Source organism: Chenopodium album, chromosome 3, assembly GCF_948465745.1.
Source record: "Chenopodium album chromosome 3, dcCheAlbu1.1, whole genome shotgun sequence".
Taxonomy (NCBI): Eukaryota; Viridiplantae; Streptophyta; class Magnoliopsida; order Caryophyllales; family Amaranthaceae; genus Chenopodium; species Chenopodium album.
In genome coordinates this window covers 42,644,554-42,661,023 of record NC_137836.1, presented here as the reverse complement: position 1 = coordinate 42,661,023, position 16,470 = coordinate 42,644,554, and the positions used below count along the sequence as shown (strand labels likewise).

General features: G+C 36.9%; 1 long non-coding RNA gene across 2 annotated transcripts; it reads right to left on the bottom strand.

The window, feature by feature from the left end:
• Window positions 1-7,991: 7,991 nt before the first annotated feature.
• LOC145623961 (uncharacterized) lies at window positions 7,992-12,561 on the bottom strand. Of its 2 annotated transcripts, XR_014110339.1 has the most exons (5): window positions 12,017-12,561; window positions 11,179-11,312; window positions 10,901-10,983; window positions 10,507-10,799; window positions 7,992-8,558 (listed from the first exon to the last, which is right to left on the bottom strand). It is a non-coding gene; the product is annotated as an uncharacterized LOC145623961 (long non-coding RNA). The 2 variants fall into 2 exon arrangements; XR_014110338.1 differs by lacking the exon at window positions 11,179-11,312.
• Between the last annotated feature and the right edge of the window lie 3,909 nt (window positions 12,562-16,470).

The window sequence follows — 16,470 nt, the reverse complement described above, 5'->3', positions numbered from 1 at the left end:
CTATGATCTTCCTCCTTATGTGGATCAACCTTCCTACTCCGGCAATGTAGATCCTAGCTACAATTTCTTGCCATCGTCGAGTAGGGAGGAGTGATCGGGAGTAGGGTTAGACTTTTGATTTTACCGTTTCCTTCTCTCCTTTCCCGTCATTTGTAACACCGAGGGCGGTGTCGAGTTCTAGCTTGGGGGGGGGAGAGTTGTCCTCTTTGTGTCCATCTTTTGTGGGAACGGTATTCAAATGTCTAGTTTAGGGGGAAGTTTAGGGGGTTTTTGTGCCTATAAGTAGGTTTTGGTTTTGGTTTGACATGTGCTTTCTTGTGGTTCTTTATGTGCTATGTATGGAGAAGTTTGAGTTGGTATGTGGAATGTTTGGCATGAAAGGCTTAGTTTAGCCTTTGGGACTTGTGGTAGGATTCATATGGTTTTATGTTCTAGATTGCATGCCTATTTTAGGTTGGTTGTTCCCCTTTTCACGATTATATGGCATGTCTAGGCTAGAACAATTGCATATTGATGTTTTTGTCTCACTTCTCCTTATGTGTGTGCTATTTGGAGCATCTTATCTATGGCTTTGATATGATTATGCTTTGGTTGGTTTGTATGATGGTTGGTATCATGGGTTGATTGGTATTGCTCTTGGTCTTTCTTGATGATGATTTGTGTGGATTAATAATGATGGTTTTCCCTAATATCCAAATTTCTTTTTATTATCCTCTAACCCCTCTAATATTTAAATTCCCTAATATCCAAAACCCTAATATCCAAATTCTTTAATTAGTTCTCCTTTCTCCCATTTTAAGCTTTCTAAAAATGAAAAAAAAAAATTGAAAAATGAGCTTTGAAAAAAAATAATAAAAAAAAGAAAAAAAATGAGTTTGCTTGCCTTTGATCGGTTTGCAATGATGATATTGGATTGTATGTAATGGATTCTTGTTTTCTTTTTGTAATAAAATTTCGAGCATGGTTTAGATGCCCTTGGTTGAACATAGAATTAGCTAGTTTAGGCTACTGTGAGAATAAATTTCGCGAATGTACGAGACTTAAAGTCTAGGTTTGTGGTAAGATGGTGTCGCTTATCTCAAAGGAATTTGATCCTCGAAAGGTAGTATTTGATCCCATATTGTTCCAAAAATGGTGAGGTTTTAATATTTTTCAAGCCTACTACATTTTGCGTGAGTGGCAAGGATCCTCTTTGATTTAGTACCTAGATCGAGAACTTGAGTCTCAACTCCCAAGACCGTGGCCTAAACTACTCTTAGTATTGATAAAAGGTTTCATGTATTGTTTATTCACAAAAGGTTAAGGCATTTATTTTTATTTTTTATTTTTTTTATTTTTCCCCTTATTTCTTTTATTACCATTTCCATAGTTTATTTTTTTTTTTAGTTCTTTTTAATTAGTAGATAGTGATGTAAATACCCAAGTTTTGTTTTCAAAAAAAAAAAAAGAAAAAGAAAAAAAAATGAATGAAGAATGAAAAAAAAGGGGGAAAAATGCCAAGAAGTAATGTATTGTCACCTCCCTAGCAACCAAACAAGATTGGGGGTGTACTCTTAAAAATCCATTCAAGGTTGTAACTTGGGTCAAGGTTAGGAGCCTCTTAAGGTTTGCTCTTAACGATACATTCTAGTTGGCTCAAATTGCAAAACACTTCTAGTTCTATATATGCCTTAGCTTTGTGTCATAGTCCTTGAGTTGTGCAATGATTAGGAGAGTAGTGGAAGCCTTTTTCGGTGGAGGGAGTTGACTCACAAGCATATGGAGAAGGTACTTTTTCATTGAGATGTCGAGTGTTTTGAAACCCGCTTTATCTATGTTTTTCCGGCTCCTTCGAGGAGTCACGAGGCACTAACATTAGGGGGGATTTGAACTTTTTGATAAGGACGTGGTAAGATGTGTTGAATAGGCTTGAGTTGAGTATTTTTGGGAAGGTTTGCTAGGCCTTGGCTAGTCATGACCGTGGTTGATCTTAGTCATATACCTCAAGCTCGAGTTTTATTGCTTAAGGATTCTTGAATCTATCATGTGCTTTTCTTTGAGCAAATTGATCTTGGGGTTTGTTTTTGGGCAATGTGAATTGCTTAAGGACAAGCATTTGGCTAGCTTGGGGGGATTTGATAAGTGGTTAATTTGACCACTTATTGTGTTAATTTAAACCCGATTTTGCATTCATTTCCTTTCTTTCTAACCCGTTTTTGAATGAAAATGTTTTGTCTCGACCTTGCCCTCTCTTGGTTTGTGTTTGTCCATGTTTTGCAGGTCTATTGACTCAATTTGGCAAGCATTCAATGCATGGTTTGTGTTCAAGGCAAGGAAATTAGAGAATGGAGAGGGTGATCCAGCCGGAGCGGGCGTGCACCCCTCAGGAGCGGGCGCTCCAAACTTTCTGCCAAACTTAATGTCAAGTGCACCCTGTGAGGAGCGGGCGTTCCTGGCCGTGGAGCAGGCGCTCCTCCCCAAACTTTCAAAACTGTTTGAATTCTGAAGACAACTGGAGAGGGCGTGCAGCATTCTAGAGTGGGCACTCCTGGCCGTGGAGCGGGCGCTCCTTCGCTGGGAATTCGTTTTCTTTTGACGGATATCCCTATGTGTTTCGGGGAGTATAAATACTTCCCCTTTAGTTCATTTTTAACTTAGACACAAATAGCCTAGTTTTTAGAAACTCCTCTTAGTTTGAAACATTAATTTAGCTTAGTTTTCATCAAATTAATCATTGTAATAGTTGGTTTCAAGATTCATCCTCAAGAATTGGCACTTTGTATTTAACATTTCCAAGCCTCAATTAGTAACTTCCTTCTACTTTTCTCCATTCAATTTCTGATTTTATTTGTTCTTGCATGATATTTAAATCTTCTTAGTTGTTGATAATTTGTTATTGGATGATAGTTATTTCAATTGTTAATCACTTTTCCCCAATTATTAAAGAAGTTAGAACCCTAATACTTGTTTGCATGTTGATAAACATGAGTTGTGAGTAGTCTACTTGCTAGGGGTTGGGTGAAGCTCAACCTTTTGGGTTAATTATGCAAATGTGGGAGAAGCATTGATGTTTGTATTGCAATTAAATTGATTATATGAGATTGCTTGTTAGTTCTTCATGATAAGATTAGCTACCCTTGACTTAGGAACTTGATAGCATGATATGCTTAGTTTGACATGGGAATGTAAATTGAGTATGGCATTACTTATTGCAATTTGATTATGTATCATCTATTTCTATACCAATGAGGAATCTAAGTTTAGTAGTGTGAGTTGTTTTCTAATTGCATGAGGTTGATTTTACATATTGTCCTTGCTATACCTTGTCTATTTTACTCCCTGTTTGCCTAATTGCCCTGGTTGAGTGGATCCCATTCGCTAGTGTCTTTAACCCATCGATTTAGAATCATAGTTTGTTTGTCTACTTGACGAACCCCAATTGACATAGACTTCGAATTAGCTTAAGTGTTTAATTAGATCTTTAGCAACCATATCCCGTTCCTTGTGGACCGAACTCTTACTTATCATTATGCTTGGTGTGTAAGGTGTTTGTTAATAAATTTGTTTGATTGAGTATGGAATGTGCGACCGTTCTAACGCCCATCAGCAACACGAGTTCTTAACTCTTTTAATTCTTATTTTCCTTCATTTTGGTGGATATTGTTGATAGTTTGATCTTATGTTATTTGGCTTTTCTTTGTATGTACTTGAACCCTTAGGTACTTAATGTGTGGTTAGGGTTTTGAGGCCTTCAGATCGTGATTTGTCAAGCTAAGATTGAGTTGAGAGCGGAGGAAGAATTGAAATTGTTGATCCAAGTGTAATGGAAAGCATGCGCCCAAGGAGGGCCCTCTCCATGAACCCGCGGGTGCGGCTGCTGATTTTCCCCTATTCCGAATGGTGCTATAGATGCCCAGCTGCGCCCCAGGAGAAGGCGCGGCTCAAAGGCCCGAAGCCGTGGCCCTTTATCATCCGCGGGCATGGCCCAGCAGCAAAGGGCGCGGTAGTCGAGGTTTCAGCCCGATTTAATCAGCCATTTTGCTTATTTTGCCTTATTTACTTTTTATTTCACTCATTGCACTCTCTATCTCTTTCTCTAAAAATCCCCAAATCCTCAACCCTAACTATCAAAAAACCTTCAAATTCCACTAAATCTCATCTCAAATTTCACAAAATCACTTCACAAAACATTAAATACATTACTTACTCCGTTTTTATTTTATTGCACCATTAGGACTTTTACACTATTCAGTTAATCATCTTTGACCATCATTTGTGATTTATACAATAGGAAAAATATAGTCATGTGGGATCTAGTTAGATTCGTATCGAACTCTACTTTTCAAAAATCAAATTTTTATAATATTTACAAAAGTATAATTAAAGATAGTGATAGCTAAAGTAATGCACTGGCAAGCGTGAAATCCCTTATGGTGCAATAAAAAAAGAACGGAGGAAGTATTATTTTTCAATCTCCATCATCAAGGGTCCGAATTTTTCGAGGTTCACCATTGTCATTCCTAGAAGCACGATTGGAGTTCTTGTTCTTTGAGGATAGTTGGAGTTGATTTTTGGGTCTCATAATGGGTATAATCTTCTCCTTTCTAGATTTTATTGAATTTTTTAGAATATATATGATGATTTTCATGGTTAATTCTTGTGATTTTCCTTGGTGATTATTCATGCATGAATTGGTGATATTTTTTTGTTTACATTGATTAACTCTTGGTTGATTGTTATTGTGAGTTGATATTTGAAAATTCTTGTGGTCAAATTGTGTTGTTTGGAATTGAGAAGTGTTTGAATTGTAGAGGTTTATGTTGTAGTGTGATTTATGGGTGAATTTGTTGGATCTAATTTTGGAGCAGTGTGCTTTAATTGTTTGAGAAGGTGAAAATGGTTCTTGGTTTGGGTTCAAAGAAGAGTAAGAGGGAAAAGACCCCCAAGCTTCATCCTCCTAAACCCCTCAAGATGTTGAGAAACAACCACCAGCACCTTTGCCTCCAACCAAATTCACAAACAAACACCACAAAACAAAATACGATGCCCTCCAATCACGAAAAATCAAACCCTCCAAACACTATTGACAAGGGAATAAACGCGTCGTCAATTGTCTATCCCTAGATCAAATACAATTTATACAACCTAAACAAACCTAATACGAGTATAAGGCAAGCATAGGGGTCGAACCACAGAGAACGGTAAACACCACCAAATGTTATCGACAATTAAGCTAGTCCGGAATAGGAGATAAATAAACTAAAGTCTAAAGATGCTAAAACAAGAAATAAAACATTAAGGGAAATGGTTTAGGTATAGCATTCACTTGAACATAAACAAAGGCATAGAAATTGAATTAATTATGAACTAAACATGCTCGAATATCGAAATTAAGAATCCAATCTAGCCGCCTTCCGGGGTCAATTGGCTTCTCCTAACATAGCCTCTATGTTTCCACATTAGAACCATATACTAGGAGGTACTATTAAATAACAATCGATAGTAATGAACCTCAACTAAGTCAACTTCCGTTTCTTGTTAGCAAAGATTCACCTTTAATCAACCAACAATGTGCACTTGCAAGAAGATTAAAGAATATCAAGCATATAAAGACTTTAATCACAAATAAATCAATTCTAAGCCCTAGAACATGCTCAAGGTCCAACTACACCACAACCATCCCCTTAATGGGGAAATTACTCACTAATCATGATAATAACAAGATTGATCAACAAATAATCAAGAATCAACATGATCAACAAGCAATACCAACAACTAAAATAATAATCAAAATAAACAAATAAAAATAGAGGAGAGAGAGTAAGAAATTGCTCATTAACTGAAGATGAAGGTCTACAAAGGATTGAACAAGCTCCTTCTTCAAAATCCAAGTTCATTAATGAAGAAAACCTCACTTTCTCTCTCTACCAAAGAAGACTAATCCTAATCTAACCTAAAACTAAAACTAACTAGGGAGAGGAATAGATAGTTATTCCATCCCCCAAAACGTTCTAAAAAAAGGGACTTATATAGTCCGTATAGAGTCAGCTGAGAAAAGGAGAGGTCCGACCGAACAAATGGGAAGGTTCGGCCGGACTACAGGGTAGGTTCGGCCGGACTACAGGGTAGGTTCGGCCGAACTACAGGGTAGGTTCGGCCGAACCATGGGTAGGTGCGGTCGAACCTCCCTGATCCTGGTCTGGTCGAACTTCTGTGGTTCGGCCACTCCTGCAAAACTGCCAATTTTCATCTTGTCCCTGCCTCGAAGTTCGGCCGAACCACTGAGCAGGTTCGGCCACACCTTGGTTCGGCCACACCATCAAGAGGTTCGGCCGAACCTCTTCTGAATCATGCTTCCTCTAGCTTCCTTTGAGCTTCCTTTGAGCTTAGCTTCCTCCTCTTGAAAATCTCGATGGTTCCTACAAAGCATAAGCATGAAAAGCACAATAAGAACAAAGCGGGAAGACTAAGAAAAGAGAGGATAAAGGAGAAAGAAAAGAGAAAGCAAAGCTAAGTAAAAATGCTTAGAAAGAGGGCCAAACAAGTGCAAACGAGGGGAGAATCCTTAGAGAAAAAGGATAAAAGAGTGGCATAAATGCCACTCATCAAAATAAAGAACGAAATATAACAAATCAAAATCAAATAAAATACGAAAATAAACTAAAAACTACGAAAAGAATTAAAACACGACAAAATTACCAAAATAAACTAGAAACTTTATTAAAGAGAAAGAAAGGAAAAATAAGATAAAATAAACACGAAAATGACTCTAAAACTACTCCCTAAGAGTGACATAAATGTCACTCATCAACTATCATCGACCCACAACTATAAAATTAGAAATTGATGAATATTGTTTGGTTTTCTTCAACAATATTAGGCTAAAAGCCTTTGAAAAAAAACCCTATAACACTTATCCTTAGCCTACCCTTGAGTTTTTAGCCTCTTTGAAACCCATGCCACAAGAAACAACAACATTTCCATCTCCTTCTAACTCTGTAAGAAAAAAGAGACCATGTCCCTCCGACAATTCAACAAGTACCTCGACTTAAATCCTGACGCCAACATCTTCCTACCTAAGTATGAGAAACAATTGATTACAACCCTCTTCTTTGGCAGAAGAGTATTTCCCGAAAAAATAATTTGATGTTAAGTGGTCATTAGCAAGTGAGACCATGCACCCGATTTTTAGATTACTTCACCGTATTCTTAGGTATATGGTCTTTTACAAACAACATTTGGGGAAGATAACTTTGGAAGATGTCTGGATTCTATGGCTTGCATCTAAGCTAGAGTACATACATAGAGTTAATTTGGGATATATCTTCACCCAATTCATTAAGGCTATTGTTCCGAGAACAAAGACAAGGGAGATTCATTATGGGGCTATGGTGACTCGATTAGCGGAGAAATTGGGTCATGAGGAGAAGTTGCGCTCCTGCAGCATAGTGGGGAAAGGCGACGGGAGTGATATTTAGTTCAATGTGAGCAACTCAAAGCGACTCAATTCATCAAAGCGGCCAACATTGACAAGATTTGTAGTATTTTAGTATCCCCGCAAACATCATTGTTTCCTCCCTAAGCTAAAATTATCTTCCTGCACAAGAGAGGGAGTTGTTAACCCTTGGTGGGTAAGGAAAGACTCGTGGGTACTTCCCAATCAAATAAAGGTGGATTTGGAAGAGGTAAATGAAGTGGATGTAATAGTGGAATAAAGGTCGTCATCCGTAACGGGCAAAAAGGGCCCATCCGTAACGGGCAGCGTCAGTTACGTATGCGGCCGTTACGGATGACCATTATTATTCGTAACGGGCACCGTCCGTTACGAATAACTACTTATTCGTAACGGGCACTAAAAATGTCCGTTACGAATAACTACATACTCGTAACAGGCACTTACAATGTCCATTACGAATAAGTAGTTATTCGTAACGGACATTGTAAGTGCCCGTTACGAATAAGTAGTTATTCGTAACGGGCACCTGATATGTCCGTTACGAATAATCTCTTAATAAGACAAAAAATTAGGGGCATTTGTAACTAGCATTTCAGGTGCTAGTTACAAATACCCCTATTCTTCTTTCCATTTACCACCCAAATTATTATAATAATTAATAACAAATCCAAATATTTCATGCCACAAACATAATATCAAACATAACATATACACCAAATTGGATTTCAAATGAAGTTCTTCTTGATTAAACCAACAGACATAACTACATAGATTAAAGGAAAATTTTAGAAAATAAGTTAGAGCCTTCTTAAATGAAGACAATAAGGTCAAAAGTTGAAGAAAAAGTATGTTGCCAATTACTTTGTTGGCAAAATTCTTGTTCAAGAGCTTAATCAAGCTTTTCGTGAATAGCAGTTCTCAGAGTCTCATTTCCATATATGCTCAAATCTTCTGCTTCCTTAGTACATCCTGTTTCTTGAGCCATAGTAAATCTTTTGGTACATGATGTCTTGGACATTTCTTTACCTCTATCCTCAACATTAAAAGGATTAACACTGCATTCTTGATTTCTTCGTCACCAACGTCTCTGTCTTCAGCAGCATCAATAGAACTTTCTTGCCTCCTAAAAACATCAAAAAAAAATAAATAATCATAGATTAGCAAATAAAAGTAAAACATCATTGAGGCTACATAGAAAAACTTCACATAGATTAACAAATAAAGGTTACTCTAGTGATTAATTAGAAATGTAACTGCAGTACCTGTATTTCGGTCTACAAAAATCTGTGCAAGGCACCAACAGTATAACCACAATATGTTGTTCAATAAAATACTGTCCTATGTAAGTTTATGCATAGTATGCATCCTTACTAGGGCCTCATCGGCAAATTTTGAATCTAAAATATCTTTATAGATTGGATCGTCAAACAAATTATCTTTTCAGCTTCTAATTTTGAGTCACTGAAGTATTGTTGGACACATGCTGCCATCAAAAACAATAGGAAGGCACTTAATGTAGCTACTGATCATGCTGATCGAAAGAGTGCCTCAAAACTTGAATTTTATTAACATATATCATGTGACCATACACCATTTCCCTAACTAAGACCATGTTCTCTACTACTTTATAAAACAAGTGTAAAATAGAGGTTACTTTTAATCGGTAAGTTCTAATTAGTAAATATAACAGTTTAATGAACATCAACTGAAGAGTATAGTTGCCAAGTCATATTATGTCACTTTCTTAAGTCGGATGTGAATTTACCAAAGAGACAAAGACTTGGATCGGATTCTACCTCAATTCAAGTGATCCCGTTTATGTTACACCACTAGAAATTATTGTAATCTGTTACCAAACAGTTGTTCTAACCATTATTAGTAGCTCACATGAAAGGATAAACACATATTTTGACATGATTCAGCTATTTATACCAGCTTATAATTATGCAGTACTAGTTGAACATATTCAAGTCTATGTTTACTCTTTACCTTCAATAGATCGAGTTAGCAAGCTAAGGCCCTCAAGTTTGGAGACAGTAGAATTGTGTAGGTCTTCCTCTGACCAATCTGGGAAAACCAAGAGGCGGATCCCACAACCGATCATAGATGGATCCAAGGGGGGCTTACCCGGGCCTTACAATAAAAGATGGGGCAGTAGAAATCTTAAAGAAGCAAAGTTCTATTAGATTAATGATAATGAGAAACTGATGAAAAAAACACTTGGTGGACAGAATAAACAAGCATGTTTAGTTAACACATGTAACCTTGTCAAAATCAGGGTAAAGATTGAACAAATTGGTACTATTTTACACACTCTTCAACCTATTTGATAGTCATAATATTGACTCTCATGGCCTCAATATTCTAATCTTAAATCACTTTTATCTCCTACACAACTCAGAGTTTAATAAACATTATTCAGAAGGATTCATATGTAGTAGGCAAATGAGCCCGATTTAATGTCTTAATCTGGATGTCAAACAACTGATGTTTATCAAAACAACATGGAGGAGCATCATGCCAAGAAAATCACCAATAGGAAACCAGATTAAACGCGCAAAAGGAACTTGTTTGTTCCAATTTGCTATAATAACAAGCTAAGTTGATTAATCAATCCCTACACTAGACTTAAATGGAACACACGCCCCCTTTATTTAATGTATCAACCACCAACATAATAATCAGAAACCAATCATTATTCTCATACATATTATAGCAATTACAGCAATATTACACTAATCCATTCAACCATAAATTAAGACTGATACAACAAGCAATTCCAATAATATTGCCGCATCAATTACTCAATTCGGTAAAGCCTCAATCAAAAAGCCGAAAATATTAAAAATCCGAATTCATATCTCTAACAATAAATGAACTCATACTACCACATTCACATCAAACAATAATCTTAGTGCACATCAGTTTGAATTTCAATATACATCAATTTTACTAACAATTAAGTGACTAAAACTTACTAATTAAAGAAAAAATCAAGAGCTTGCATTTTGAAGCTACATATTCAAGAAGCAAGGGCATGTTTTCATTTTAACAAGACATTTAAAAGCTACCTTCAGAAGAGTTCCCTGATTCGTCCCTCACAGAAACCTTCATAATGCTGAACTGAAGGGAAGACAACAAGGATTCGACCTGCAATCACAATTAATTACTCATTAATAGTGTTGCACACACTTCCCAGTCATGCAAGTGCATAAATGAATGCATCAAAATAAACAGTGAACCTCCTTATAGCATTTGAAAGCAAGGCCAGACACATCTTGCCAACCCCATAAAGCACTTGTTCAAGATTCTTTAAGAAGCGAACCATATTTGATTTCTCGAACCTCTACTAGGCTGCTACAAACTGAAATTACTCTCAAAGCTAAGAATTGAGGAAAAAAAAAGTGCATTCACACAACGAAAAAAAAAGAAAAAGAAAAGTTGAAGAAAGAGTAATGGACGTACTAGCAATGATATTATCTTCATCAAGGGAGAGAAGATTCCATGAAGATGTAGAATCATGGGGTGTTAAGCGCAATACATTACCACTGTAAATGAAAATTATATATTAGGAAATCAATCAGTAGAAAAGAATCAGCAGTGAGACTTGACACATGAAACCTTTTCCTTCGGTAATTATCATCCTAATCATTTTTATTAGTGAGGTCTTTGTCTACTAAAAATGTGTAATAGATTAGTTCCTTTTTTATTTAAGAAAAATAGGAGTTAAAAGAATGGAGTACCTCATATAAATAATTAACCTGTGAAAAGCTTAAAGGAACTAGGAAGACCCCTTTGTTTAACAGCCCACCAAATCTGTGATTTATTTAGACTGTATAAAGCCGGATCAATTATCACTGACTTTCCCCTTTTATTCCTGAAATAAATATTTTACCATTCAATATTGTTATAATTACAGTATTATTTATAACACTCTTTTATAATTACAATATCGTGTTACCAGCTTTAACTATGATTTCGTTTATGAAAAATCAAATGGACTTTTCAGCAAGAAATAAATTAAAATCTTAATTCGAATCCATCTAAAACATTATGAATTTATATTTTATTTCCACCCAATGGAAAAAATTAAATTAAACATGTAAAATCAATCAACTAATTTGGAAAAAAAAAATGAAAAAAAAAAAAAAAAAAAAAAAAAAAAAACTGCAGAGGAGAAAACTGCACCTTCAATTTGATTAATAAAAATATAAACTTGAGATTCCAAATTCCTAGTGCACTGTATCCCAATTCCCTCCTCTAAACTCGAAATTTCATATATGTTCTAAATTCTTCAAAACTAACAATTCACACACATATAATCATCGCAATGTAAATCAATAATTTTATGAAATGAATAAAATCAAATCAGTAAACCTAAAAGTAACAGATTACTCAACCAGGTAATATGAACATGTAACAAAAAAATTCATATGTACTACTATAACAAATCCGTAATTAGATTGATACAAATTAAGGAAAATTTCTCTATTCTAAGATCTCAATTATAAATCAAACAAAAAAAACATAAAAGATAACATTGATCTGATCTGAAATTCCCAAAGACAATCAAGAAATTACCTAAATTCAAACCGATTAGAACCCATATCAAAAACGGGAAGCGGCAACAGCAAGAGCAGCGGCAAACGCAACATTAGTCGCACCAAGGAAAGACAAAAACCCAGCAGTTTCAGCACCAGAATTTTGATAATCAAGCCATCAAGGAACAAATCTTCCGGCGCCCTAAAAGCACCACCGCCGTACACTTACCATCACCACCGTCGTACACTTCCAACAGCCATCCGACCACCACGAACCCAGATTTACACCCACGAAACCAGAAAAGTGTTCGAAAACTGTTCTTCAAAAACAAACCCGCAAAACCCATGAATTACCCACAAAAACAAACCCGCAAAACCCATGAAACCACCCCGACGCTCTTCACAAATTGTTCAGGCGCCGGTTTATTATCGCCGAGATGAGAGAAGTATGTGGAAGGAGAAGTAATGGTCATGGCGCCGGTTTATTACCGTCGAAATGAGAGAAGTAGAGCGATTGAGTACGTGAGCAAGAGAGAGAAAGAGGGGAGAGAGAGAGTGTGTGGAAATGATGGAGGAGAGAGGATAAAGAGGGGTGACGGCTGGAGAGTGAAAACCCTAATGGCAATAACTAATGGGCTCCTTTCCCAACAGTTGGACTAAAGTATTCGTAACGAGCACAATATGCCTGTTACGAATAATATAGTATTCGTAACGGGCAATTTTTTGCCCGTTACGAATGTTATATATTTGTAACGGGCAGTATCTTTCCTGTTACGAATATTATATATTTGTAACGAACTCCTATTTTGACCGTTACAGATGTATTTTATGTAACGGGCATACCTTTGCCCGTTACAAATAGCCTGTTACGAATGACAATTTTTCCACTAGTGATGAGGAGATTAATGTTGAAGGTGAGGAAGAAGATGAAGTGGAGGAAAAACAACAACAACAACAACAACAACAACAACAACATCAAGAAGGAGGAAGAAGAAGAAGAAGACAGCAACAACATCATCAAGAAGGAGGAAGAAGAAGAAGGCAACAACAACAACAACAACCCGAATTTCTAAAAGAGATGGCAGCGATGAGAGCTCAAATAAAGAGCATGCAACTTAGCATGCAAGGTATGTTTGCCTCTCACCAACATAACGTTTTTTAAACTAACTCTTTATATGATGTTAGTGTACGTAGGGGGGAGGTCACTCCTTCGGTCAAATATCCATATGCGCTAGCCAAACACGGGATCGTGCCATCATGGGGGGTGACAACCAACCTACGTACCGCTATTAGCCGGATGTCTTAAACCCCGATGAGCAAAGCCGTAAGTTTTCCGATGAGTCTGGTTACTATGACTATCAGGTTTTGGCTGGGAGTTATTATAGGGGCGGCCCAAACTACCCCTACGTTGATCCCTTTTAGCCTTCGTTTTTTGTGCAACCCGAGCCATATGACCAATTGACCCAATCCCAGCTTGACCTTTTCAAAGGTCATTATGGGTGGACCCCTAGTTACACCGGATGTTGGGATCCCTGTGGCCCCCTCTTGGGCTTTTCTTATGATAGGGATGATGATGATGATGCCGACCCTAATGGCCAATAGTTCCCCTTTGGTATGCATGTTTTCCTTTCCCCTTTTGATCCCTCCCTTGTGTGTTTATTTTCATGTGAAGCATTGAGGACAATGCTCTTATTTAGAGTGGGGGTGTTTAAGTAAAAAGGAAGTAGTTTTGGATAAGTGTGGGGGAAGGCACCAAGGATTCATAAGAACGTTTAAAGGATTTATGTTGGTATTGTTGTTAGGTGTTGGGTTTTATAGTTTTTGGTTATATTGTTGTTGATTGTTGATAATGATGATGATGATGATTGGATGATGATTTGGGTATTTGGTTGTGCCCTCTGTTTAAGTTTGTAGATTTTTCTCTAACCTTTCTTTTTTTATAGTTTTTATCTCTGTTTTTATCTCTCTCTTTTGTAGCTTTGAAGAACATTGGAAGCAACATATCAAGTTATGGTAAATAGTTTGGTTGCTGTATTTTTCTTCAAGAAACATTTGGGTGAGACCTTTACTTTACTCTCTTTCATTTACTGTTGTGTGCATAGATAGTTAGATTAGGGTGGAGTAGATTGTTCGAGGTTGTATGTATTATATTCTACGTAATGTGGTGTTCATTGGTATGATGCCGAATGATCTTTGTTTGTCGATTGGAAATTAAATGTTTACTTGCCTCTTATTGCTTTTATTCAAATTCCTCTTTACAAAGAAAAAAAAAATGACTTTATTGTTTCAAGACAAACCACGAAAATTTTAGTTCTTTCATCTTCATTTTGAGCATAATAAAAGTTAACTTATGCGATTAAATGTCTTTCTTACTAAGTTTTAAAAGTTTGATGCATGCTTCGGGATTGCCATCGATTGACTTTTGGATAGGTCCATGCTAAGGTAGCCGGTTTAGAACTCGTAAGGCCCATCGAACCAAACTTCACTTGTTTGTGGTAAGAAAGTATTGCTTTCATTAGGGGATTTGAAGCCCTAGAGGTAGTTTTTGTAACCCGTTGTGAGGTTCATTGTTCAAGACTCCAACATTTCTTAGTATGAGCGGCGTACGATCCTTACCAAGGCATGCTTGAATCTAGAAAATGACGTCTAACTCCCAAGAGCGCGATTGAACTAACTTAGGGATGGCAAAGAACATTCTTTCATTTGGTGACTATTTGGTTTTCTATGTTTAGCTTTTATCTTATTGTATTTTTGGTTGCATTTGCTCCTTTTTCTTCCCATGTTGAACCTTTCCCCTCCTTAATTATTGCACATTATAAGCCCATGGCCTTTTATTTTACTTTCACCCTTAAGATCTGGAAATTCAAGCCTCGAAAGCTTATAGATGTTTTAATTTGAAATGTGAAAGGTAATGGTTCTTAATAGAAAGTGAGATTGTGATGTTGTGAATATTTGTTCAATAAAAGCAAGTGTAAATCCTAGAAAAATCCGTCCATTGTTATAAAAGGCAAGGACTTTGGAATAAAGTAAAAAAAAAAAGTAGAATGGAAAATTTTCAAAATGAAAACGATAATAAAAAGTTGTTGAATGATGATGAAAGGAAAGGATGAAAGTTCATAATGTTCGGCAATATGACTCAAATTTGTGGCAATATAGTTGAAAATTGGTAGATGTTTAATTTTTAAAAAGAGGCTTGATCACCCTTCGCTTCACGATTAGGCCAAGCACCAATTTCCAAATTTTTCCACACCTTTACCCCATATTGAACGCTACAACCCTTTCAATGTTCTGTTGACCTAGGTTTGTTGAGTCTCTAGTCGGAGGCGGAAGGGAGGTTTTAAGTATGGTGAAAGGAATGACTTGGTAAGATGTCGGGTTCCCCTATTTTATATTGTTTAATTTTTGTTCCGGCTCCTTTGAGTAGTCATGAGATGCTACCTCCAAGGGTGGATTTGAATCTAGATGAGGGAACGCAGTAAGAATGTATGGATTCGGGGGGGGGGGGGGGGTGGCACATGTAAGAGATCTCTATGCTTAACATGATTTATCCTTCAGTCATTCATTGGCATCCCCTTGCAAGCTCACTTTTACTACTTAGAAAGCTTGCCATTCACTTGTGCTTGTTGTCTTTAAAAGCTTGATTTGATTATGATTTGCATGTGCTTATTGATTCATCATCTTGTGTTCTAATTCTTAGTTTGTCTTGAACGCAATTTTGTGAGAGTTGGGGGGAAAAATCTTTGGAAACCAAGATCATAACTTGTCCTCATTAGCGACCTTGAGCTTCAAATGGCTTGTTGCTTATGCTAAAAACAAATTCTGCTTTTCTTTTTTATTAGCTTTTACTCTTCTAGTGTTCTTTGCTTGAGGTCAAGTAAGAATCAAGTGTGGGGGATTTTTATGAGTGGCATTTATGCCACTCCTTTATCCTCTTTCTCTAAGGATTTTCCCCTCATTTGCACTTATTTGATCCATTTTAAAGCTTTTTATCTTCGTTTTTGTGATCTTTTGTCCTTGCTTGTGTTTCCCCTCTTTTTCTTCCTTTTCTTCAATTCTCTTAGTTTTTCTTCGTTGTTTTGGAGATTGTAAGCCCTTTTGGAGAAGCCTATAGTTTCATATTGAGCTATGTAGGGGAAATAGATGCTCAAGGAGAAGGTGACAGCCTTATAGGAGCTGCGAGCGCGGGGTGCTGGTCTGCAGTTGCTCAGAATTTCAATAGATGCCTAGCTGCGCCCTGGGAGAGGTCTCACCTCACTGACACGCGGGCACGGTACTTCGAGGCTGGCTTCTAACATGTTCCCATTCTGCGGCCTCTCCTCAACTGAAGAGGACTCTCCATCTTCCTCCTGCAGGCGTGGCCTTCTGGGCTAGACGAAGTCGTACCCTTTCATGAGAGGGAGCAACAATGCGAGAGATGCCTTTCCTTGGGTTTTTATTTCCAGTTTATAGATGCATATAAATAGCCGTCTTATTGAATTTTGTAAGCATCTTATT